The sequence below is a fragment of the Pelodiscus sinensis genome, chromosome 1 (genome assembly GCF_052426305.1).
Source record: "Pelodiscus sinensis isolate ZL-2025 chromosome 1, ASM5242630v1, whole genome shotgun sequence".
NCBI lineage: Eukaryota > Metazoa > Chordata > Testudines > Trionychidae > Pelodiscus > Pelodiscus sinensis.
This window is the reverse complement of record NC_143052.1, coordinates 302,542,902-302,568,086: the sequence shown is the minus strand read 5'-3', so window position 1 is coordinate 302,568,086 and position 25,185 is coordinate 302,542,902. Positions and strand designations below refer to the sequence as shown.

Sequence of the window (25,185 nt, the reverse complement as noted above, 5' to 3'; positions counted from 1 at the left end):
GACCAAAGCATCATAACATATACAAGTTTTTCATCTATTGACAAGCACGAGAGTATGTGTGGGGATGTGTGCCTCTCCCAGAAGTACTCACATTGTCCAGAATCAGATACTGGACTTTGGGATGTCTTTCCTGGATTTACTGATTTAAAGGGTGCTACAGAAGAGGCTCCGTCCTCATGCCTCCTACAGCCCCAAATCAAGGCCAGTTGCTAAAAGAAGATTAAAATTGACTGAAAAAAATCAATAGCCTAAGGATATGTCTACATTGCAATATAAGCCCAGGATTAGCTGACCCTGGGTTTGTTAAGCTAGGAATCAAACACACACTTTCATTTGTAATCTCTGGTTTAGGAATTGTTGAAATTTATGTCCAAACTTGGGGCACCAGCATTATGCAGGTCCAAGTTCTACCACCCATATTCAAGACACCTCCTAGTGCCCCTATAAAACGTGGCCATTCTAGCCTTTTGTGCACTGTGGGAAAACAACTTAACTGTCCAGAAAAAAAGTAAAGTTAGCCTATGGGATTGGGGATATTTTTTGCCAGACTCCCAGAGCACCCAGAGCATGAGTCTAGATGGCTATGTCTATACCGCAAAGCAACAGGGCTTGAACTCCGAGACCTGAATTGACTGAGGTTTGAACTGTCCACATCTAAGGGGTTCTGGGACCCTGTTTCTGAGTCCCGGGATAGTGTGATTTGTTTGTAGATGGAAAGGGGGTTACACTCAAGCCTGAGTTCAAACTTTGGGTTACACGGTAGTACAGATGTACCCCGAGTTCAATGTGTGTTTACTATATATCAGAACAATTCCTCCAGTCACTATTTACTGATTCAGGTTTTCATAGTCAGCAACAGACGAACTTAAATATTGGAAAAACTTAAAAAGCAACAAATAGTCTAGCAGCACCTTAGAGACTAACAAAACATGTAGATGGTATCACGAGCTTTCGTGGGCACAGCCCACTTCTCATCTGAAGTTTTTCCAGTTACAGACTAACACGACTACCCCTCTGAAGCTTTTTAACAAACATTGTCACTTGGGAGCTCTAACCCCTCGGAAAGAACTCCTTCAGGAAACCAACCATTGCAAATGTTGTGATGAATGTTGCCAGGGAGTGCCGAGTTTTCACATTTCTTATGATGTTTTACATTTGTCTTCTCAATGAAGAAGAAAAATACCACCTGGCTCTCATTTAAATTCTCAATAGACCTTAAAAAGGAAATTCTGAACAAAACTTTATTACAGGTTGGCCCTCCCTGGTCCGGCACCCTCGGGACTTGAGCGATCACGGATGAGGGATTTTACTAGACCAGGGGAGGTAATATCTGGCCCTCCTACTACTGGCCCAACCAGACCTGGCTGACCACTGGTCTCCTGGCCACCCTCCCCACCTCTGCCGCCAGGCTCACTGCCCTGCCAGCCTCCTCCCGCCCTTCCCTGCTAAGCTAGGCAGCCCAACTCCAGCCCAGCTCCCTGTGTGCTGGGCTCCTGTCACATTACCGAATTGGAGGGAAGCAGCCAGATCGCTGCTGCACCCCTAGGTGGGGGTGTTGGCCCCAAAAATTGGTATAAAAGGGAGCCATGTGGGGTATTGAATGGGAGCTTATTGTTTGCTGATCTTATGTACGCTATTTATGTGAGTGTATAATGTCTGTGTGTGTAGGTAGGAATCTGTAATCTGTGTGGAAGCTGAATATTTCTCTGAATGTGGTTAAGCATTGCTATGGACAGGCTGATTAGCCAGACCCTGTGGGACAATGGCACTTGATGGGCCAAGGACACACCCAAAGAATGGGGGCTGTCACCTGAGAGCAGCCAGCAGGAAACACAGAGATTGGCCTCTGACCAGGTGACCTGCTGCATACAAGAAGAGGCCAGGAGGGAGGTATAAAGAGGCCATGTAGTCGATGCCATTTTGTTCTCAGATCAGCACTTCATCCCAGAGGCAGCACTGCAGGGATCGAAGAGCCCGGAAGACCTGTGAACCCATCCTGATGCTAGGATGTGCAACAAGAACTTTTAAACCAGCAGCTGTAACATCTCTGCTAGAGCCTGCATCGAGGACTGGGAGATTCGGTGCATGTCACGTACTATCCTTTAGCAACCTTACTCTCATGCTTTTCTTGCTTGTGATAATAAACCTTTAGATATAGATTCTAAAGGATTGGCCCAGCGTGATTTGTGCGTAAGATCCAAAGGGTAAATTGACCAGGGATCTGTGGCTTGTTTCTTGGAACCGGACAGAACTTGTTCGGGGTAGGTGGGATTGGGTGCTAGGACCCCCCCACCTGTGTATGAGGCCCAGGGCCATCTGGGGCACGGATATTGCTGGGGTGTCGGAGGGGTTTTGCTCGGGAGGCTTCAGGCAGGCTGCTGGAGCACTCTGTGGGACTGGTTTGTGGCCTGTTTGGAGAGGTCACCAGTCTGGGGACTGTAAGGAGCAATTCGCCCTGAGTGGACGCCCTCAGCTGTGCCCAGACACGGCCCGGTCCGTCACAGCTCCTCGATACACTGGGCAGCACTGGTGGGTTGTATCTAGCAGCCCAGCTGCAGAGCACCAGGCAGCCAGCTGCAGGGAGCCCAGCTGCCAGCCTTTCACCAGGACTTTCTGTTCCTGGAACATCCATGGTCCTACTGGACCATGGATGTTGCTGGACTAGGGAGTCTCAGTTAACATAGGTTCAACCTGTATCACACCTACAAATTATGTTAAATGATGCCAATGGCTGGTTTTAACCCAATAACTACCCGGAAATTCAAAGCTAACATTGGAGTTGGGGTGCTGGCATAATTTTTATAGTGCAGGTGCTGTGAGCCATTGAACCAAACTGCAAACCCTGGATATAACGGAAACCTCTTCAAGACAGAGGGTGTTGACACACCCCTCTGAATCCCTAGTTCCACCACTTACAGCTGGAGCTCTGTCCATAACACACCTCTTAGTGCTCACTATTGCAGGGGCCTCGGAACAAGGATTTTAACAGACCAGATTTCAGTGGGACCAGTCACATATGTATAAGAAGTATGTGTTTATATGTACCTTGCTGATTCAGCTTCTTAACACACAATCAGCATTTTGTCATGCAGCTTACCAATTTTAAAATGTATACACAGGGCAAGTGTATATTCCTAGAGATAAAGAGATTTGCCCATTAACCAACTGTGACTGTAAGCAAGTCATTTCACATCTCTGTGTCTCACTTTCTCTATTTCAAGGTGGGGATAATGATACATACCCTCCTTTGGAAAGCGATTTGAGATTTGGATGCCGACTACGATATAAGTACTAAATATTGTACATACTCCCACACAAACCATGCCATTAACCTTGAATTAGGGTTCTTAGACCTCAGAACCCACCAATGCAAACCATAAAAAGCAATGAAATAAGCACTTACATCATTCACCTTGTCCTTTCCCCAATCACTAATTCATCTCCTCAACCTCAATGGCCTGCCTTCCACATGATGAATGAATCACATTTACTGTGCTAAATACATCACATATATCACAGCTTCTCCTGTACTCAGTGCCCCACATACATTTTACCGAAGGATTTTTTAAAATATTTTGAATATATGAGCTCCTCCGCTTTCCTTCTGCTTGCCACACAATGAATCACTCCCTATTCCTTCATTGCCTCTCCAACTGCACTTTTATGGTCTCCATCTCCACCATCTCTCCCATTAATGGTTAGTTCTCCTCAACTGTGGCCATAGAATAAAGCAAGGGGAGGATCGGGGCCTAAGAACCAAGCATGGAACAGAACTAGGTCAGGACAGGACAGGCACAGGAGCAATCATGGCTGTACTTGGGTTGAGCAAGTAGCAAATTGCCATTGCTATTGAGTTTAAATGGAGACCTGCAGCCAACTGGGTGGTCCAGTCATTCAGGTGATTCTGCTTGAGTCCCACTGGGCTCATTAGTTGGTCAAGGTGACTGATAGCTCTTGAATGAGTGGCTGGTAAGGCGGAAAGGGACAATGAACAGCCAGCAGGGTGGTGGCAAAAAGGCATGACAAGTAGCCAACATTGTGGCTGGTGAAGATGTGCAATGAGAGGGGTGAGCAGGTGGCTGGTGAGCTGCCAACAGGGTGGCTGGTAGAAAGAGGCAGAAAACAAGAGCCGGGGCAAAGGTGCAAGTATGGTGCCTCTGTACCCCACCTTAGGGGATGGGGCACTCTGTAGATGCACCTCTGAGCTCTGTCTGCACTTTATGAGTAGAGTGCAGAATAGGGTTCACTCACATGAAAGGAACTTTTGGGTTGCTGAACCTGAGGGGAAAATGTCAACGCCCAACTTAAGTTAATGAACCCTGTTTGCAGTGTTTTTCCAAATAAATGCCAAGTTGCTTCCTTTCTTTTTATTAAACATTTATTTGCTACACTCAAACTATATGCTTGCAAGTAGGGAAATATTGCCTCTCAGAGCTGCCCTGGCATGGTATGTACATTTCCCAGTTAGTGAGTGAGGGCTTGAGTCAGTTCTGTGTTGTATCAATAGAAAAAACCCTACATACAGACCCATTCCTGGTTGCTGCTGGCTCCTCTTGGCAGAAGGATTTTAGCTGGCTCTTAGAAATATACACTTATCATACATGAAAGCCTGTTTCAGTCCTCTAACTCAGAGACTTTGGGTTGGCATTACTTCTGTTAATTTCCTATAATGCTACTAGTCCAAAAAAGAGGTATGGACCCTTAACCTTCCCCCAAAATTAAGATATTTCATTATATTTAGCAAAATAATTGGCTTTATCCAAGAACTCTGAAATAATCAGCCTGTGTTAGTACTTATTCTTATACAAATCTGGGACTTGAAAATATCTCTGAAAAAATTCATTAGTAGGCTACACCTTACTAAATGGGTTGATATGGTTAAGAACCAGCCAGGTGGCAAATTTACTGCTCTGTACAAAACTGGACATTTTTATTATACAGTTCCAGCTGAACAGTCTTCGGTAGCTGCTGCTAGACTGTATTACTTACTTTTCCAGTCCTGGTGTTTATTTACCTCTGGATTTTCCCAACTGTGACCATTCTGCAGAAATGTAGTATAATTCTCATCTACTTTTTCTGCAATCATTACCCTGCATTTCTTCTCCCTTCCTATGACTAACAAATTCTCATTTAGCAATGTTTACTCTGATGCTGATAGAAATGGCCACATTTTACCCAACATTGCACTCTACATTTCAGAAAGCTTGCCAAAGGGTAACTTCATCTGTAGAGTCAAAACAGTTAACTTTCATTTTGTCTGATTCACAGGAAAGTTCTGCCCACTCCAAATTATCATGAGTTTATACGGATGAAAGATTTGCATAACTCTGAGTTTCTGGAGCCAGAAGAGTATGCTCCAGGCAAGGAAAACTACTGGTAAATAAAAAGATGAGAATATGTTTTTAACTTAAATTGAGAAGAGGTCTTTTCCCATTCATCAAATGATTTAATGTTTATTAAGCAGTTTCCTACCCTGTGTGACTGCTGTGATTCTGTGTAATCATGACTCTACTTAAGTCATGATGATGCACTAGCTAAGGTCAGAGGCCAAAAGGGCAAAAGTTATGACGGGCATATATCACAATTCTAAATAGTTAACCCACAATTATACCAATGATCAGAGAGGACGAGATGACAATCATCCCCTCAAAAACTGAACTATGATCGGTCATCAGTTTTTGCCTGATAATGGATAAACGATTTAGAAAGCCCTTTTTCCAAGAAGGAGGATCATACCACTTCTGTCTTCTGTCAACAAGATTGGCTGTGCCCCCTGATCACTATGCTTGCCAACCCCTCTCTCTGGGGGTAGGCAGCCCTGACTCTTCCATAGGTCACTGGGGAGGCCAAGGCCAAGGCTGTGCTCATCTCTCCCCTGCTCTCGGCCACTGTGGGGGGCCACTCAGAGGCCTCGCCGGGCCCTGCACTCCTCCCCACCGGTGGCCAGGGAAGGAGGAAGAGGAGGAGGGAGGCTGCAGTGCAGCAGCTGAGCACTGGGAAAAGGGGTGGAGGGAGGAAAAGAGGGAGGAGGCAGGTGGGATGCAGAGTGACGTGATGATGTCACTTTCCTGTTCCACAGGAAAAAAATGTTTATATATAGAGAGAGACTATACCTGTGGTCTTTATAAACTTCCATGAACTCACTCCATTGTGATCTCAGACCCACCTAATCCTCCACTCCATTTCTGTACACATCTTTATCCTCTCCTTACAACTGTTTGGTAGGGAGGCTGGTTCTTCAACTTGTGATTGGCTCTCTCCACCACTCCCACTTAAAGCAATGGCATCAAACTGGAAAATGTGAACCTGACTTTAGATATGAACTATCTTGATTTGGAGGGAGAAGGGTGAAAAGGAGGAGTAGGAGTAAAAAGTTTTGGTTTGATCACTGTAAAGATGGGAAATATGCATTTGGGTTCAAATTTTGCACATGCCTAATATTTGGAGACATTTAGACTCAGGGATCTGGTTCCAACTCATCCCTCATTCTTTAGCTTAGTTATGAATTTCTCAGTATAGCATTTTTGTTTGTATAAATACTGTTATATAAAAAAACAGCATAGCAGCATATCAGTTAAATTCCTCATTCACCCATGTCTTTGTTATGCATGAACATTCTGCAGCTGGAAAATTCCACAAACCACCATACATACTGGGCTGAGTTGAATTTTGAAATATGTAGCTTAATTCAACTCAAGTTTCCTGGTGGAATAACAATGGTCTTACTTTTGTATCACTACTCTCATCTATTCAGAAGGGTTATCTTGCTGTCAGTTTCAGAGAAGAGCATCAAGGAGCTTTTTAAATTAACGCTTTGAGCTTTCGGGTTCAGATGATACTCAGAGTGCATGGCCCTAAGGCGCACTGAAAGTACAGGGCATTGCTCATATATCTCATGCTGTTCACTCACTGTTCTCTTCTCCAGGTGAATGCCATACCCCAGGTGGATTATGCAATGATAATTGTACATATTGTGAACATTCAATAAAAGTCTCTAGATAAATAGTAAAATAGATGCAGCTATATTTTTACTACTGTTCTCATCAGTAACTTTTAAATATCTGGTGTGCAAATATCATAATTTGTGATCTGGGACACTGAATGGAGAGAGGTAACAAGTGGTATCCCATATGGGTTTGCACTGAGACCAATCCTATTCAACATATTCATAAATGATCTGGAGAAAGGAGTAAAAAGTGAGTTGGCAAAATTTGCAGATGATACTAACCTGCTCTTGGTAGTCCAAAGCAGACCGTGAAGAGCTTCAAAAGGATCTCACAAACTAGATGACTGGGCAACAAAGTGGCAGTTGAATTTTAATGTTGATAAATGCAAAGTAACGCACATTGGACAACATAATCCCAACTATACATTTAAAAGGATGGGGAATAATTTAGCTACAACTATTCAAGAGAGAGATCTTGGAGTCATTGTGGATAGTTCTCTGAAAACATCCACTTAGTGTGCAGCAGCAGTCAAAAAGCAAACAGAATGCTAGCAATCATTTAAAAAGGATAGAAATAAGACAGAGAATATTTTCTTGACTCTATATAAATCCATGGTACACCTACATCTTGAACACTGCATGCAGATGTGCTCACATAATCTCAGAAAAGATATTTTGGCATTGGAAAAAGTTCAGAAAAGGGCAACAAAAATGATTATGTTATGGAACAGCAGCTATGTGAAGAAAGATGAATAAGACTGTAACTCTTCATCTTATAACAGAGAAGACTAAAAGGGGATCTGATAGAGATCTATAAAATCATGACTGGTGTGAAGAAAGTAGATAAGGAAAAGTTATTTACTTGCTCCCATAACACAAGAACTAAGGGTCACCAAATAAAATTAATAGGCAGCAGATTAAAAACAAACAAACAAACAGAAGAATGTATTTCTTCATACCACACACAGTCAACATGTGGAACTCCTTTCCAGAGGATGTTGTGAAGGCCAAGACTTTAACAGGGTTCAAAAAAGAGAAAGAGGATAGGTCCATAAATGGCCACTAGCCAGGATGGGAAGACTTCTGTCTCTGGCCTCTGTCAGAAGCTGGGAAGAGGCAACAGAGGATGGATCACTTGATAAATCACCTGTTCTGTTTAGTCCCTCTGGGGCACCTGCCATTGGCCACTGTGGGTTCGTCTACGTCGAATCAAACCCTTTGGTTCGAACTAACGTTACACCTATCCTGCCCCTCCTCCTCAAGCTGAGGCTGAGAGCAAAGCCTGGTGTGTAGGACGGAAGCTGGGACACAAGGTACGGAGCTGGCAGCTCAGCCCCCAGCACATGGGGTGAAGGCAGAGCCTTCAACCCACAGAACCGGCAAATGGGACCTCAGGCTTTGAGCCAGTAGCAGATCCCCTGACACAGAGGGCAGCAGTTGGGACCCCAACTATGGAGATGGCAGGAGAGCCTGTGGAGTGTGAAGCGGCACCTGGTTCTCCAGGCCGGCAGAGTCAGGATGCTAGGCTGGCAACCAAGGTGTGCTGCAGCCCCCCACACGCCGAGTTCCTATGCCTATGTTTGTACGTGAACATAGAACCTGGTGTCTCTCCATATGTGCGGTTTCAGACACAGACACTGATTATTTAAATCCCCGCTTCATTGACTATGTCGAGTAAACTACTTTCCATGGCTCTGTTGATGGAGCCACGTAGACTAGACACACCCTACGTGGGTGGTGAAGTACTGAAATGGATTACCTAGATAGATGGTGGAATCTCCATCCCTAGAGGTTTTTAAGTCCCGGCTTGACAAAGCCCTGGTTGGGACGATTTAGTTAGGGTTGGTTCTGTTTTGGGGAGGGGGCTGGACTCAATGACCTCCTGAGGTCTCTTCCAGTCCTAGGATTCTATGATTCTAAATTTTCTTTTATTTTTGTATCTACATAATTGGGACAGTGGAATGAAGAAACTTCACACAACTTTTTCTCTGAATTTACTATTCAACTTAACATTAGGGTTATTCCTTATTTTAAATACTAGTTTTGCTTGCGAACGGGGGAGTAGTCCTAACCAGTTCTGTTTCACAGACAGATTACAGATACAACAGTTCAGGTAGAATGTGTGCAGTAGTATGAAGTGATACAGAAGCCAAGAGAAATGTAAGGGGTTCAAATTTTCACTTATCGTATACAGTTTTATATATTTTAATACCTTTATAATTCTCCCTAGCCTCTGTTTGTCAGGATGGATGACAGGAGGGATCACTTGATGATTACCTGTTCTATTCACTCCCACTGGCGCATCTGGTATTGGCCACTGTCAGCAGACAGGATACTGGGCTAGATGGACCTTTGGTCTGACCCAGTATGGCTGTTCTTATGTTCTTTTAGTAAATGAGCTTTATGGGTATATAGCATTAATAAAAATGTTAAAAGATATCAGTGGAACAGCCTATACTAAAACAAATGCCATGTTATCAGAATAACATATGAATGTGTCATTTATCACTGTACAGTATTGTTATAATTATTCACTGTACTTGACCAGATCAAATTCACCCCCAGTGATGCCTCAAGTAGTACTCATATATCATCATGCCAGGCATTTGGAAAGTTAGCTAGGCATGCAAAAATACTGGCTTCAACGTAGTTATATCAGGAATGGATTTAGCCCCTTTCCCTGGAACTTTACAGTACAGACATGGCAACCATAGCTTGTTACATTCATACCTAGTGTCCTTTTACCTAATCATTTTTTCACCATAATTTTAAGGCTAGCATAAGGCTATGCTCTGCTAATCTGAGTTCCTGTACAAGAGCCCACTGAACCTCACCCACTCATTTCTGCATCAGGCTCATAACTTCTGATAGAGCTCTAGCACATCTCTTAGATTAGGGATCTCAAAGTTCATTGCTCCACAACTCCCTTATGCCAACCAAAGTTCCTACACAACCCGACCAACGTCTGAACCCACCTGAGTCACACCATCCTTAGTGTGGCCAAGACCCAAGGCAGGGGGCTGCATGACCCTGAGCCCTGCCACAAAGGAGAAAAGCCTTTGGATTCTGACTTTGGCCGAGGGAGGTGGGGCTTCAGCTTGGCCTGTATGGTGGAGGCCTGGCTTTTGGGCATGGGCTTCAGTCCCGTGGTTCCAGCAAGTCTGACATCAGCCCTTGTAACCCCATTAAATCAGGGTCACAACCTACTTTGGGATCCTGACCTACAGTTTGAGAACCACTGTGTTAGAAACAAGTCTTGGTTTAAAGATTGAAAATCCTATGAAATATAACCTTAGCTTTCATTAAATAAAACAAAAGCAAAAACAACAAAAACCCCTTCTAGCCATTTTCCTTGCACAGCCAGCTTTGAAAAGTAAATGTATTTAAACTGCTTATGTTGGTGGAAAGGAACAAGCAGCTGTGGGTTCTATTTCTGCAACAGGATGGACAGTACCTGCAGCTCATATACTTTTTAATGTAAAAGGAGTCATACTTGGCATGGATAGCAAAGAAGCAGTTCACTGACTCTCATATCCCTAGGCCAAGCCTTTGCTATGACCATGGAAAACAACTGATGACATTTGGTGGATGGGTGAATTGTTTCAGAAGACTGCCAAAAAATGCAAGCCTCAGCTTGGATTGCTGACTTCTTAGTTCACTTTAAGGCTGGAACTAGACCAACTGCTAAGGGTGAAATCAGACCAATTGCTACCCATGCATGCAGCTACCAAGCTATATATTGGTCCTGCTTTTGCTGCACTCACAGCAGCAGCTCTTAGGAATACACTACTCCTGCATACACTGGCAATGCTGCCAGGGTCGCTGTAGGATGCCCCAAGCTAGCCTCAAACTTCTACCCATCTGCTGCTGGTCACTCTAGATGCTTACAAAGTAGGAGGAGGAGGTGAACAGCAGTTGCACTGAATGGGAGTTCTGCAGCCCACCTCTGCTCCTTCCCCTTCCCCCGTACTCACCTGCCCAGCCCCTGCCAAGAGTTCAAAGAGCCAGTTACTACGAAGGACCCTGGAGCCTTACCTCCAATATCCAGAAGAAGATCTATACTGCTACATGTCCCCTACCCCGAGCCAAAGAAAAGAGACCTTTTCCACAATCAACCACTCATGATCCTAGCAGAGGGATGCAAGGCTGCAGGACACGCACCTGTCATTGATAGCAAGTGAAAAGTACACAAAGCAACTAGTGAAAGACAGTTATCCCTGACATGATGTATTTTTCTGGGGTGAAGGGAGAAATGTGCATAAATATTATTACTTGTATTCCAGTAGAACCCAGAGGCCTCAGCTGGGGTCCATTGTGCCAGGAGTTGTGCTAACTGTGGGGGACAGTCCTTGTCCTGAAGATGTTACAGTCTTAGCAGGCATGACAGACAAAGGATGGAAGGGGAAATGAAGGTGCAGAGACTTAACTTGATCAGATCCTGGGCAGCAGCACAGGCAGAAATAGAAGCCCAATCTCCCAAACCAGTCCCTTAGTCCCTAGACCTCACTGCTTCTCAAGTACAGTCCTATATTTAATTCAGGTGACTTTTCAGACACTTGGCAGAATAATGCTAAAGAATTCTCCATCACTGACAGTTTTAAAATCAAGATTGGAGGCTTTCCAAAATATATGCTCTCTTTCAACCAGGCATTAATTCAGAGAAGTCCTATTGTCTGCATTATACAGGAGGTCGGACTACATCATCACAGTGATCCCGTCTGGACTTCTAATCTATGAATCCTTTCTGCTGTGATGACTATAAGAAGTCAACCATCTAATGGTGGCTGAGTCAGGGCAAGAGGTAAATAAATAAATAAAATTAATGAAACCCAAAACAATGAGAAAAAATATTAAAAGCAAAGGCAAAATAACATGGTATTTTATATAAATTGGAACCAACAAATTGTGCACATAGCCAGCCTGTGTACCCTCTTTCCCCCTCTTGTTTATCATAATCACTTGTGCCCTGTGTAAGCTCATCAAAGCTAAAGTACCATGCCTGCCTATATGTTTATATAGCACCAGTGAGACCTTGATCGTAACTGGGACCATTACACACCATCACAATAATAAACAAACAATAGACATGACACACCTGTTGGCAGAAGTGAATAGAATGTGCCTTATGGTTACTCAAGATAGGTACGTTCATATTTTCTATTGGATCATCTTCTGCTGGTGAGAGACACACATTTTCAAGCTTACACAGAGCTTTTCAGGTCTGGGAAACATATGCAGAGAGTCACAGGTAAATACAAGGTGGAAGAGATTGTTCAGCATGGGTAATTAATACTCACTTCAAGGGGACCATTCAAGATGAAACGGCCCATTGTGGTTAGGGCAGAGAGCTGCGATTCAGCTTACCAAGACTGGCTCTATTCACAACTCTACCAGCCTTACTCTGCAACCGAAGGTCATTTTTAAACCTTTCTAGACCTCAGCTTATCCATCTGTAAAATGAGTAATATAAAATATCTACTTCACAAGGCTGCTATGAGACATTATTAAAAGAGCTTTCAAATCTTTGGATGAAAGATTATAAAACAGAAGTAGAATTATGACAAGAAATGATCATATAAATATAATTTTCATTATATACTCATACTTCTGATACATTAGTCTCTTTGTCAGGTTCATAAAATACTAACTCCAAAGCACTCAGTGTTAGAAGAATGATGTTTCTTTACCTCAGAGGAATGATCTTATTCAGAATCCAGTGTAGATGAAAGCATTTCTCCCAAAGAAGAATGTATATGGTGCTCAAACACTGAAGTAGATTGTATATTCTGCTAATCAATAAGAAAGTAGTTGCCATGGTGATGCTGATATCACACACCTCCAATGAAAAGCTACGTCTTATATAAACATACACACATAGCAATATGCTATGTGAACTAGCACCTAGCAGTGACTTCAAGGGAAAGTATGTTTTTACAAAAGAACACATTTTCACAGGCTTCACAGATTCTTCTGTAAGAGCGTTTTGTGAAATTTTAGACAAGTTATGTTTTGTTCAGTTGCCTTTGTTCTCAATCCCTTTTTACTGGAAATGAAGAAATGTTGGGAAATAATTGCTTTCAATTAAAATTAATGCCCTCTGTTCAAATGATTTCAAACAGTGGACCACTGAAAAAATACTAAAGTATCAGAGGTAGACAAAGAATATGGTTAGGATTTGAAAGTTTGGGTTTTTATATTCTGTTAAATTAGAGAGAGAGAAAGAGAGAGAGACAGAAATTCTGCTTTTGTTTTTGCACTGGTGTGAATGAGAACAGAATTTTGCCAACAACACTTATATTCAGCACATTATTTTGATTTTAATTAAAGACTAAATTCTACCACTCTTACTAAAGATTAAAACCTTACACCAATCAATAGGGCCACTCGTAGAGTAAGGTACTATTCATGGTGAGTGAAGATGACAGAATCTGGCCATCAGTGGGCTTTTAATCACTAGTCTTGGGTTTAAATTAGAATTTTTGGAAAAAAGTAATTCACACTTCACTATTTGCATCTTTCAGTGAAAATGGAGATTTCTGATTTCTGATTTAGAGAAACAAAACAACTAAATAAAGTCCAGGTCTTCCAGCAAGGTTAAACCCAACAATATTCCAAATCCTTTGTCCATGTAAGCAAAAAACCATAAAGAATATTTTTACACTTATGGATACTTCCTCATGACTCCTTAAATTGCTCCTCATGTTAACCCAACTTAAGTTTAGTCTGCACTCAGCCACCTGGAGCTGACAGATATTTTTTTCTAACTTTGATGTCATAGCAACCAGGCCTGTGGAATTAAGACAGCACTATAGCTGCCTGCTGAATCAAGATGGTAGGATTAATAATATAAATGTACCTCAGCAATGGTGTTTCTACTGCTTCGTTAAAGGTCTGGTACTGTTTTAAATTTTCAGAACCCCATTTTTATGGTTTGATTTTTTTTGAAGGATGATTTTTAAACAATTTTTTAAAAATAAATCAGTTTAGTTTCTTTTAGGGCCTGATCCAAATGCCATAGACATATTACCATTGACTTAATGGGCTTTGGTACATACTCTTAATTTTCAGAAGGACAAACAAATCAAGTTAATTGGTTCTCATACTTTTTGGTTGCAAAATAGCTATCTTTTCCCAAATGATTAACTTAGAATATGGAATAGTAGCTTTGAGTATATAAGGTTATGTCTACACAGCAGCGTTATTTTGGAATAACTGACCTTATTCTGAAATAACACAGTCCGCGTCTACAGAGCAAGCAGTTCTTTCAACATAATGTCAAAATAATGTTGAGCTGGAGGATTTCTTACTCTGACTCCTGTAACCTTCATTTTACGAGGAGTAAGGGAAGTCAGAGGAAGAGTGCTCTAACTCGGACTTCCTGTTGTGCAGACAGCACCAACAGCTGAAATAAGCACTGACATACCTCAAGTTGCGTAGCTGATTTTGGCTTTAGCCCTGCTGTGCAGCTATGCCTTAAATGACAAATACAAAGTAAACAAAATAGTCTTCGAGGGGTATCTGTGTTAGTCTGTAACTTTAAAAACAACAATTAGTACTGTGACACCTCGGTCTAACATGCCACAGGACTACTCGTTTTTAAACAAAATAGTGTCTTTCTTCTTCAGAGCTTTCTGTTACGAAAAGATTGGCAACTATGTCCGATTACTACCCATATGCATCTATGGACTCTTAAATCAAGTTTCTACGGTCCTATAAATATGTAAAGCACTGAATAAGTGCCGAACTTTATTGCGTCCATATTTTGAGCTTAGTGGCCAAGAAAAATGGGAAATAAGTCTCATTTTAATTTAAGTTTTGTAATTTCTCACTCCTTGTTAAGAGGCTGCATAGTCTGACAAAACTCAGATTTCCTCATAATTTAAAAGACAGCGCTGCATAAATAATGCATAAATAATGCATAAATAATGCTTTTATTTCTATGCATCAACCTCTTATTTGAAAATTGCTGGCGTTCACTAGTTGCTGAGGGCAGCATACACATCTACAGCAAGCAATGATATGTCCAGTTTTTCCAAAAAAGGAAAAAGAAAAAAAGGGCCCCATGCTCCTCTCTGCCTCCACGACCAAACCTATGAGACCCAGCAGGGAGCAGACACAGAAGGAAGGAGTGATGGCTCCATGACATGCTTGACTGAGTTGGATGACGCGGAAAAGCCCTTTCCTGAGGCCTTAGTGGGTGGGATGAGTGTGTAAAGGAAGAGAGTAGGGAGGACTGGGGACGTGGGAAGAGGAAGAGGTAACAAGAGGAGGGAAGGAGTAGAGGTTAGAGGAATGGAGAAGTACTGAATGGGAGAGGACTGGAGGAGGCAATGACATATCTGGAAGGGAGAGGAGTTGCTAAAGGCAACACTGAAGAAGAAGCTAATAGCTGAGGGGAGTGGGAGGAGTTTTTGGAGGTTTGATGGCTTAAAGCTCTGCTGATGGCCAAGGAGTACTGAGGGGAGTTCCAGTGTTAGGGGTGGGAGAGAAGGCTTGATTAGTGGCTGAGCTATTGCTGGATGAGTGAGCTGTTGGGAGTTTTACAAAAGCAGCTGTTGCCTCAGCCATCTCAGAAGTAGGGGGTAGGATACAGGCTATTAGGGAAGTAGTACCTCCAAATACCCCCCTGAAAGTCGGCCTCCTGTGACAATTTTGTGACAGGTTTGAATGTTCTAAATCAGTGCTCATGGAAGGCAATGAATTGTCAGCCTCCATCCACTACTTATTCAGAGTAGATACAGCTCAGGCTGCAGCTAGGGTTGCCAGATGGTTGAAACAAAAATACCAAACACCCCTCCCCCCAAAAAAACACCGGGAAAAAATTCTGTTGAAGGGGAGAAAAAATGGGGGAAGACCAAAGTTGATGAGCAAAAAAAACAAACAAACAAAAAAACAACCCTCCCCAGCATTAAAACAGCATTTCCCCTTTAAGAGTGAGTGCGGGGATAGGAACAGGGGAACGGTTGAGCACTAAGACCCAGGAGAAGCATTGCTTCCCCTAGTTCTTTGGCTAGCAGCCATTTTGTGCCGGCAGCCTTGGGGAACCAGGTAAGCATGGGGGCTGGGGTCGGGGGGCCAGGCCAGGCGCTGAGTGTTTGTAGGGTTGGCAGGTGCCCAGGATTTTCGCTTCCTGGCCAAAGAAAAATTCAGAAAATACCGGACATCTCAGGATCTCATCTGACCGGAGGCAAAAATACCAGACTGTCCAGGTGAATACCGGACACCTGGCAACCCTAGCCAGCATATGCTGCTCACGCTCTGCTACAAATGTACTCCAAGTATGGTATGGAAGGACCATCTCTAATGGTGAAAGGTTAGTTTGGTCTTCCCTCCCATTCACTATTAGGCCTTTCAACCAAGATTCCTAATAAGGCTGCTCATGGGATGGTGGATTTAATTATCTGAAGCCTTTGTCCATTAGGGGCTAAGTTGAAACCACCAACTCATTTCTCATAAACCATTCAATAGCTGTCAAGTAGTAATCCCTTCCAGCTTCATGGACTTGGGGAAATTTTTACCTGTAGGTGAAATGCTGTTTCTCATTAGCAATGCTTTCACCCACCCACTGCAGACACAGATTTAACAGAAGCTATTACAACATTGAAGATTTGATTTGAGTGCACAAAAGCTAGAAAATTCAATTTAATATTAAACAGGAAAAATCCAGGAGAGTTGTCAGAATCCCATTTTATTTTAATTTTCTGGCTGTTTAATTAAATCAATACCCTAGCCAAAATTGCTTGTATGGCCTGCATATTATACCAATGCACTTTTTATGAGGTGATCTTACTTTTGAGTTTAAAAAATCTCGGGTTATCATTAAGGATGTGTAGGTTTAATCAGTTAACTGGTAAGCCTCACCCATTAAAGTTAACTAGTGGAGCTGGAACAGCTCCTTGCCAACTGCGGGTAGGGGGCTGTTCTACCCCGATGTGGGTCCGGCACTCCCAATGTCTCCTGCAACATCAAGATCTGATATAACACTGTTACTGGCCTTCCTAATCCTGATCCCAAGAGATGTTCTGACCAGAACTTTCTGGGTGTCTGGCTGGTGAGTCTTGCCCACATGCTCAGGGTTTAGCTGATCACCATATTTGGGGTCGGGAAGGAATTTTCCTGCAGGGTCGATTGGCAGAGGCCCTGGATGTTTTTCGCCTTCCTCTGTAGCATGGGGTACAGATCACAGCTGGAGGATTCTCTGCATCTTGGGGTCTTCAGAGTATTTGAAGGCTTCAATATCTGAGATATAGGTGAGAGGATTATTCTAGGAGGGGTGGGTGAGATTCTGTGGCCTGCACTGTGCAGGGGGTCAGACTAGATCATAATGGTCCCTTCTGACCTTAAAGTCTATGAGTCTATGAGTCAAAAGAGACTCAGATGACCTCACTATCTCTACCTCCAGTGGTCCTGGCTAAATCGCAACTATCGCCTGAAATGTGAGAATTTGTTTCCTCCATCTTTCCCACCATATTTCTTCTTTCTTCCTACCTCTCTCTTCTGTTCTTTGCTTGGAAAAGGAGGTGGGTCAGGGAGAAGGAGCTTGGCAGAAGTGGTAGAATGGGGGTGGGAGCTTGGGGTAGGAGGATGAAATGGGAGGACAGGTGCTGGAAGAGTCAAGATGGGCTTGAGTGAAGAAACGGAGTGGGGACAGGGTCTGGGGTGGAGGGAGGGTTCGAGCACCTCCTGCCCCCCACCTCCCCAGCTAGAGGAGAAGTCAGACACTATGAATAAGTCTTTAAGTTTCAGAACTATATAATAAGATCAACTTCACTATGGTGTTAAATATTCCAAATATAATTTGGATGACAAGTTTGTGATGAACGCATTTCTGGCTTTCACTGTTCTTTAATATCTTTTGTCTGTTACCCCTGTTGTATTTATAATGTTGACAAGATATGTGAAATATTGAACCCGGTCTATGCTAGTCCTAGAAAGTATTACAGGCAGTCCCCGGGTTACGTACAAGATAGGGACTGTAGGTTTGTTCTTAAGTTGAATCTGTGTGTAAGTCGGAACTGGCGTCAGCCACTGCTGAAACTGATCAGTTTCAACAGCGGCTGAATATGGACGCCAGTTCTGACTTAAATACGATTCAACTTAAGAAACCCAGGCGTCCCCAAGTCAGCTGCTGCTGAAACTGATCAGCAGCTGATTCCAGGAAGCCCGGGGCAGAGCAACTCTACCTCGGGCTTCCTGTAGTCAGCCCCTGGTCAGTTTCAGCAGCGGCTGACTTGGGGACGCCTGGGGCAGAGCAGCTGGGGTGCTGCTGGGTTGCTCCAGTAGCGCCGAGGAACGGCGCTACTGGAGCAACCCAGCAGCACCCCAGCTGCTCTGCCCCAGGCATCCTGATTCAGCCACTGCTGAAACTGACCAGCAGCGGCTGAATCAGGACGCCTGGGGCAGAGCAGCTGGAGTGCTGTCGGGTTGGTACAGTAGCGCCGAGGAGCGGCGCTGCGGGACCAACCCGGCAGCGCCCCAACTGCTCTACCCCAGGCGTAGGCAAAAAAAGCCTGGTCTGCTGGGGTGGGGGGAGAGGGGGCACTAGCTGCACCCTCCCCCCCAGCAGACCACGGAGACGCGGGTGGCAGGACCACCCACGTCCTCCACGGCTTTGCTCCGTCTCCGTGGTCTGCTGACCAGGGAGACGGGGAACAAAGCCTTGGAGCACGCCCGCAGCGGGACAGCCCAGGCACACCTGGGCTGTCCCGCTGCGGGCGTGCTCCAAGGCTTTGATCCGCATCTCTCTGGTCTGCTGGGGGGGGCTTCCCCCCCAGCAGACCAGGGAGACGTGGAGCAGCTTTTCTCGCCCCGGAGGACGGGGGTGGCGGGACTGCAGCGCATCTGGGCGTCCCGCCGCTCCAGTCCTCCGGGGCGAGAAAAGCCCCGTTCGTAACTGCGGATCCGACATAAGTCGGATCCGCGTAACTCAGGGACTGCCTGTATTAGTGTTCCTTGATGCATGTTTATTCTCATGATTTAGTTTTCTCTGTATGGATTTCCAGTCATATTAATTGTGCACATTAGAAATCCCTTGTTTTCGCTTGTCTCTCTCCAGGGGTTTAAGATGACAAGTTTATGTCATCTGAAAAGTCAAAGTTGGGCAGTTACAGGGTTATATTAATATCTTTAACTTGTTGGGTTAATGTGGATGTGGTGAACATGAACCTAAACTCATTAAGGGAAAAAAATCTGTAGTATACTTAATTCTACCTCAGCATGAGGGAATGTACTACAAGAGTTCTTGAGGTCCCTTTCAGCCCTAAATTTCTGTGATTCTTTTACATACCATGGGCGAAAGTCTCATGTGGTATAACCTAGTATAGCTCCATGGAAACCAGTCCTGAAAATCTGACTCTAAATGTTAAACCAGGACTTCAAAAAGATCACCACAGACCTACTAGCCAAAAACAACAACAACAAAACAAAACAAAAAACTATCAACTTATTATCCAAAGGTCAATACACAAAAGTATATTAGCATAAAAAGAAACAAACTGGTAATAAACTTAAAGAGACTAACTCGGCTACCCCTCTAAAGCTTTGGTAATAATAAGCATGTTACAAATGTTTAGATAGACAGAGGAGAAAGGTACCCAAAGGCATCTGGATAAAGACCCCTGCCTTCAGGCACCTGGATACCATCATGACAGAACCTAGACAGACAGAAGGGTGCCCAGGGCAAACACTCTGGAATGCTGAAATTCCTACCAGGATGCTGTTTCTGGACACTGATTAGGAGTTCCCATCTTTTGTATCAACCTCTAGCTAGTATGTGCCTGTTAAGTACAGGCAGTCCCCGAGTTATGCAGATCCAACTTACGTCGGATCCGCAGTTATGAACGGGACTTTTCTCACCCCAGAGGACGCGAGCAGCGAGACGCCCAGATGCGCCGCGGTCCCGCCGCCCGCATCCTCCGGGGCGAGAAAAGCTGCTCCGTGTCTCCCTGGTCTGCTGGGGGGGGGGGAGCCCCAGCAGACCAGGGAGACACGGAGCAAAGCCGTGGAAGACGCGGGCAGCGGGACAGCCCAGACGCGCCACAGCTGTCCCGCTGCCCGCATCCTCTGAGGCTTTGCTCCCCGTCTCCCTGGTCTGCTGGGGGGAGCCCCCTCCCCCCAGCAGACCAGGGAGACGCGGAACAAAGCCACGGAAGACGCGGGCAGTGGGACAGCCCAGACGCGCCGCGGCTGTCCCACTGCCCGCGTCCTCCGAGGATTTGCTCTCTGTCTCCCTGGTCTGCTGGGGGAAGGCCCCCCAGCAGACCAGGGAGACGTGGAGCAAAGCCGTGGAGGATGCGGGCGGGACCGTGGCACATCTCGGCGGTCCTGCCACCCGTGTCTCCTTGGTATGCTGGGGGGGAGGGGTGCAGCTAGTGCGCCCCCCCCCCAGCAGACCAGGCTTTTCTCGCTGACAACGCCTGGGGTAGAGCAGCTGGGGCGGTGCCGGGTTGGTCCTGCAACGCCGCTCCTCGGCGCTACTGGACCAACCCGGCAGCACCCCAGCTGCTCTGCCCCACGCGTCCCCAAGTCAGCCGCTGCTGAAACTGACCAGCGGCTGACTACAGGAAGCCCGAGGCAGAGTTGCTCTGCCCCGGGCTTCCTGGAATCAGCCGCTGATCAGTTTCAGCAGCGGCTGACTTAGAGACACCTGGGGTAGAGCTGCTGCAGTGCTGCCGGGTTGGTCCCCACAGCGCTGAGGTGCAGCGCTGCAGGGACCTACCCGACAGCGCCCCAGCTGCTCTGTCCCAGGTGTCCAGATTCAGCTGCTGTTGAAACTGATCAGCGGCTGATTCCAGGAAGCCCAGGGCAAAGCAACTCTGCCTCGGGCTTCCTGTAGTCAGCTGCTGGTCAGTTTCAGCAGCAGCTGAATCTGGACGCCAGTTCCGACTTACATACAAATTCAACTTAAGAACAAACCTACAGTCCCTATCTTGTACGTAACTCGGGGACTGCCTGTATATGAAACCACCTATTCCTCTCTGGCTGTAGGGAGAGTGGGAGCTTTTCCTCTTTCTGTCTCTTGCCCATCTTCCATGGAGAGCCTCCTGAATGTTTTGAATGTGCATGTGTGGGAGATCCACTATTTCACCCTTTCCCCCAGCCTTCTGTCTTGCTTCTTCTGCCCTGCCAGGTATACTGTAGTCTTTAGAGGACCTTGTGGGTATAAAATAAAATAGCACTGACACTGAAAAAGTTCAATTTTGCTTTTTTATTTTTGTCAATCTTTGAAAATAGCAGTATTCTATTTAATAGTAAGTACATGTGCATGTATCACTCAACCGGTGTCATTATATAAAAATTAGATTCCTGTGATATTAGAGGAAGTGCCTCTGAATATAGCTGATATATAATCAACACTGTGGCTGTATAATAGGGACAACCAAGTGAAGAAATTAACCAGGTGATGCTTACCGGGTAAGTGGTTAACCAGCAGCCCATCTGGGCTGGTGTAACTCCCTGCCCGAAGCAGCTCCCTGCCTGTACAGTGGGCCCAGCTTGGCCCAAACAGCTCCCACTCATGGTGTGGTGGGCTCAACCTGGCTTGGCTGGAGCAGTCCATGGCGTGGAGGGCCCTGCTGGGCTGCAGCAGCCCCCCAGCCAGGTTGTGCCATGGGCGGGGGACCACTGCAGTCCAGCGGGGCCTGCCTCACTATGGGCAGGGGGCACTCCAGCCCAGCAGATCCCAGTTAACCAGTTAAACATAATGTTTAACCAGTTAACTTTTTAAACTGGGATTTTACATTCTAGTGGGAACCATTGACCTAAAAGCAAATACCAGGAAGGCAGCCAGCAACATATATTTAAAAAGACATTAAGATGAAGCAAAGACATCATGTGAAGGTGAATATGAGCTGCTTCTAGGATTCTTGTCAAAGTCTAAAATGAATAAAGAAACACAAGAAATACTGGTCTATCTGGTCATCTCATTGCATGGGATTGCCACAGTTCAATGTAGCTATTTAAGAAATCCTTGCATATTGAAAGCATTTGTTCCATGGATAGGAAATCAGACCACCTATCTCAAAGTATTTCACGCCTATCTCTCCAAACAGCTGTGCATACTGTATATGCTGTACTCCTACAATAGGCTATGTAGAATTTTATCGATTTCTATTTCTTCCTTTTCCTCCAGACTTTTGCAATAATTTGCAAAATGTGTTCCATGCACTGGAAAAAGGTTAAGCTAGTGAAAGAGACAGTAAGCAGAACCCACAACTTTTTGGCTTGCTAAGACCCAAAACTTGAGAAGCGAGATGACATTTTATTAAGAAACCAGCAGAAAGATCCACATGATTGTAAGATCACATTTAAAAGTGCCAAAAACCTAAACCAGAGCAGGATGTCAGGGTTATTCTAAAGGATTCACTTTTTTCCATTTGTCCAGATCATCAGTCTCTGTGCCCCTCCCCCCAAGTAAATGAAATCAATCAGTAGGGATTTCTGTAAAATACATAAAACAGTCATCTTCCAGACTACCAGAAGATAAATGATTCCAGACATTGGACTGCAGCCATTTTCCCACACATGCTACAATGTTTTGTCATCCATATTGGGCCATAATGTTGAGTGTGTGTGGTTTTTTTTTAAAGTCTACAGCCAATACTTCCACTACTGGCATGGAGCAGACTGTACATTAAAACCATCGCAACAAGTTATTTTTCTGTATCAATTGTAATAGATTTGTCTTATTCCAAATAAAAAAACCACCTTGGGTCTTGCTTAGAACTTTCATGCACCTCTGCTATTGCTAATATAATCTTATTATTCCACATTATAGTCTCAAAAATGTTCTGGAATTAGGCAGATCACACCTTAATACAAACTACCAAACTAAGTGGAATGCATACCTATAAATAGTGCAAGCCTTATGGGAAAGCCTATCAATATCAAACAATAAAATTGTTTACAACAACATATACGGTGCTTCCCGAATCATATGACAAAAGGTGCTACACAATGTGCATTTAAAATATTCTAAGTGTTGTTTTTAAGCAAGTCCTCTGTTAACACTAAAATGTATTTGGGGAAGCACTATAGGGCTTCTCACTATAGAGTTTCTTTTGCTTTAAGACACGTGGAACAACATTCTTCCCTGAGTTAAATCAGGAATAATTTTCTGTGAATTTACTCCTAATTTTGCACTAATATAAATAAGGGCACAGTTTAGCCCAAGATGTCATTGTAATTCTAATTAGTCCATAATTATTTGGGTGGGAACTCTCTTCCCCTTGCCAACAATAGTATTCTTGCCTACACCCTTCAGTCACAAATGGGACCAAGCAAGCTTTTCATCAAAGATGCCTTTTAGAAAGACTACAAAATAATTCTTGTTCACTACAAGAGGTGCCCTTAAGCTAATTAACCAAAATCACCCCTCTGATATAGAGGATACTAGCCGTTTGAAAGTTTGTTTGCAAGTTTTTTTAAAAAACAAGCCGTCTCAAACAGATAAGCCTTTTAACGTCTTTAAAGTAATTCAAACCTTTTAAGTAAAAGTTAGGTTACAAAAGAGATATGACTGTTTTCAAAGCTAAAAAGCTCCTCAAAACAGTGTTAACTGTTGTACTAAACACCCTTACTACAATATTTGAACTTACTGTCTACAAATATCCTTAGGCGTCACTGTACCTTTGAACCAAATCACTTTCTTCTGTACTTCATGTTCTGGTTTCTTGAAACCTGCTTCTCAGATTCTGACAGATGGCTTCTCTGTCACTGCGTGCAGCTTCCTCCTCGTTATTTTGCCAGCTAATATTTTCACACTGCTTAGCTGTTGTCTGTGAGACTGTGCTCTACATCATTTCTGGTCTGATCAATGCTCTGCTTGGTATTAGGTTGGTTTCTAGTCCCGCCTCCTGCTCTTGAAGAAATGAAAACTCACAGCTGGATTTTCTATAAATCATCTCTTAACACTGGCTGTGCAACTATGGCAAATACTACAAGAAAAACCTGCTGTTCCATCTCAAACTTGAAAAAGAATTCTTCATCTTAATGATGCACATATGGAAGTCAAAATAATATATTAAAATCACAAATCCTGGAATACAGTGGCCAGATGATTGTGACCTTCAAGGCTTGAAATCTAATTAATGTAGCACAGCACTCTGTTGTATTCTAGTGGGAGGATATGGCAAAATACACTGCCTTGGAGAATTCATTTATAGAATGATCTGCTCACAATAAAAGGCTGCCATTCTTAAGAGATAAATTTATACCTACAATATGAAGTAGTTTTGGCAGCCATTCTATTGGATCTGCTCTTATTCCTTTTCACTAACGAATTAGATTAAACAAGAGGATATACTGTAAATGCTGGCAGCTCCAGCTGCAAGGAGCCCTTACCATCATATTGACTCAGGCTACGTCTAGACTACAGGCTTCTTTCGGAAGAAGCTTTTTTCGGAAGAGATCTTTTGAAAAAACGTCTTCTGAAAGAGAGCGTCCACACTGCAAAAGTGCATCGAAAAAGCGATCTGCTTTTTCGAAAGAAAGCATCCATACTGAATGGACATTCTCTCGCATGTAAGCTGTGATTGCAATGGTGGAATGGCCACCAGGACACCTGTGCTTTTTCCCCTTTCCTCTTCTTCCAAAAGAAATCACTCTTCCCTGTCCACACATGCCTTTTTGTGAAAGAGCTCTTTTGCAAAAAGGTTTCTTCTTTGTAGAATGAGGATTACCAATGCTGGAAAACCCCCTCTGTTCTTTTGATTTTCTTGTGGAAGAATGCAATTGCAGTGTGGATGTTCCTCAAGTTTTGTTGGAAAACCAGCCATTTTTCTGACAAAACTCCGTAGTTTAGACATACCCTTAGTGTGGACAGAGACTCTCTTTAATTGTTTCTCATGCAGCACTGAAAATGTTATCAGTGCTCAACAGATAACAATACAGTATGTACTACTGTACTAACATAAATAGCACTATTGCCTATACTCCAAAGGGCAAAGTAAACCAGTTATTAATATATATTAATATATTCTCTACAATGTCTTAATTCTCACCAACTCCTGTCAAGGGATGGTACTACTGAAACTAAGGGCACGTCTTCACTTGCCACGCCGGAGATCAACGTTCTGGCATTCTATTTAGCGGGTCTAATATAGACCAATAAATCAAACACCGAGGGCAGCTCCAGTCGGCACTCGTACTCCTCACAGTGGGGATGGTGCCAAGCTCCAGTTAAGGTAAGCTGACTCCAGCTATATATTCTACATTGCTGGAGTTGCGTACCTTAAATCGAC

General features: G+C 44.0%; 1 protein-coding gene across 7 annotated transcripts in view; it reads right to left on the bottom strand.

Moving 5' to 3' along the window:
* Positions 1–25,185, bottom strand: part of STARD13 (StAR related lipid transfer domain containing 13) — a 415,654-nt gene that overhangs the window by 70,960 nt on the left and 319,509 nt on the right. The window contains exon 1 of one of the 7 annotated variants that reach the window (XM_014579086.4): positions 23,542–24,018. The exons of 5 other annotated variants lie outside the window; for them this stretch is intronic. The gene's annotated coding sequence lies outside the window, so the exon portion shown is untranslated. Of the gene's footprint in view, positions 1–23,541; positions 24,019–25,185 lie in introns of those variants that run through there. One more of the 7 variants, XM_014579087.4, reaches the window with a different exon arrangement.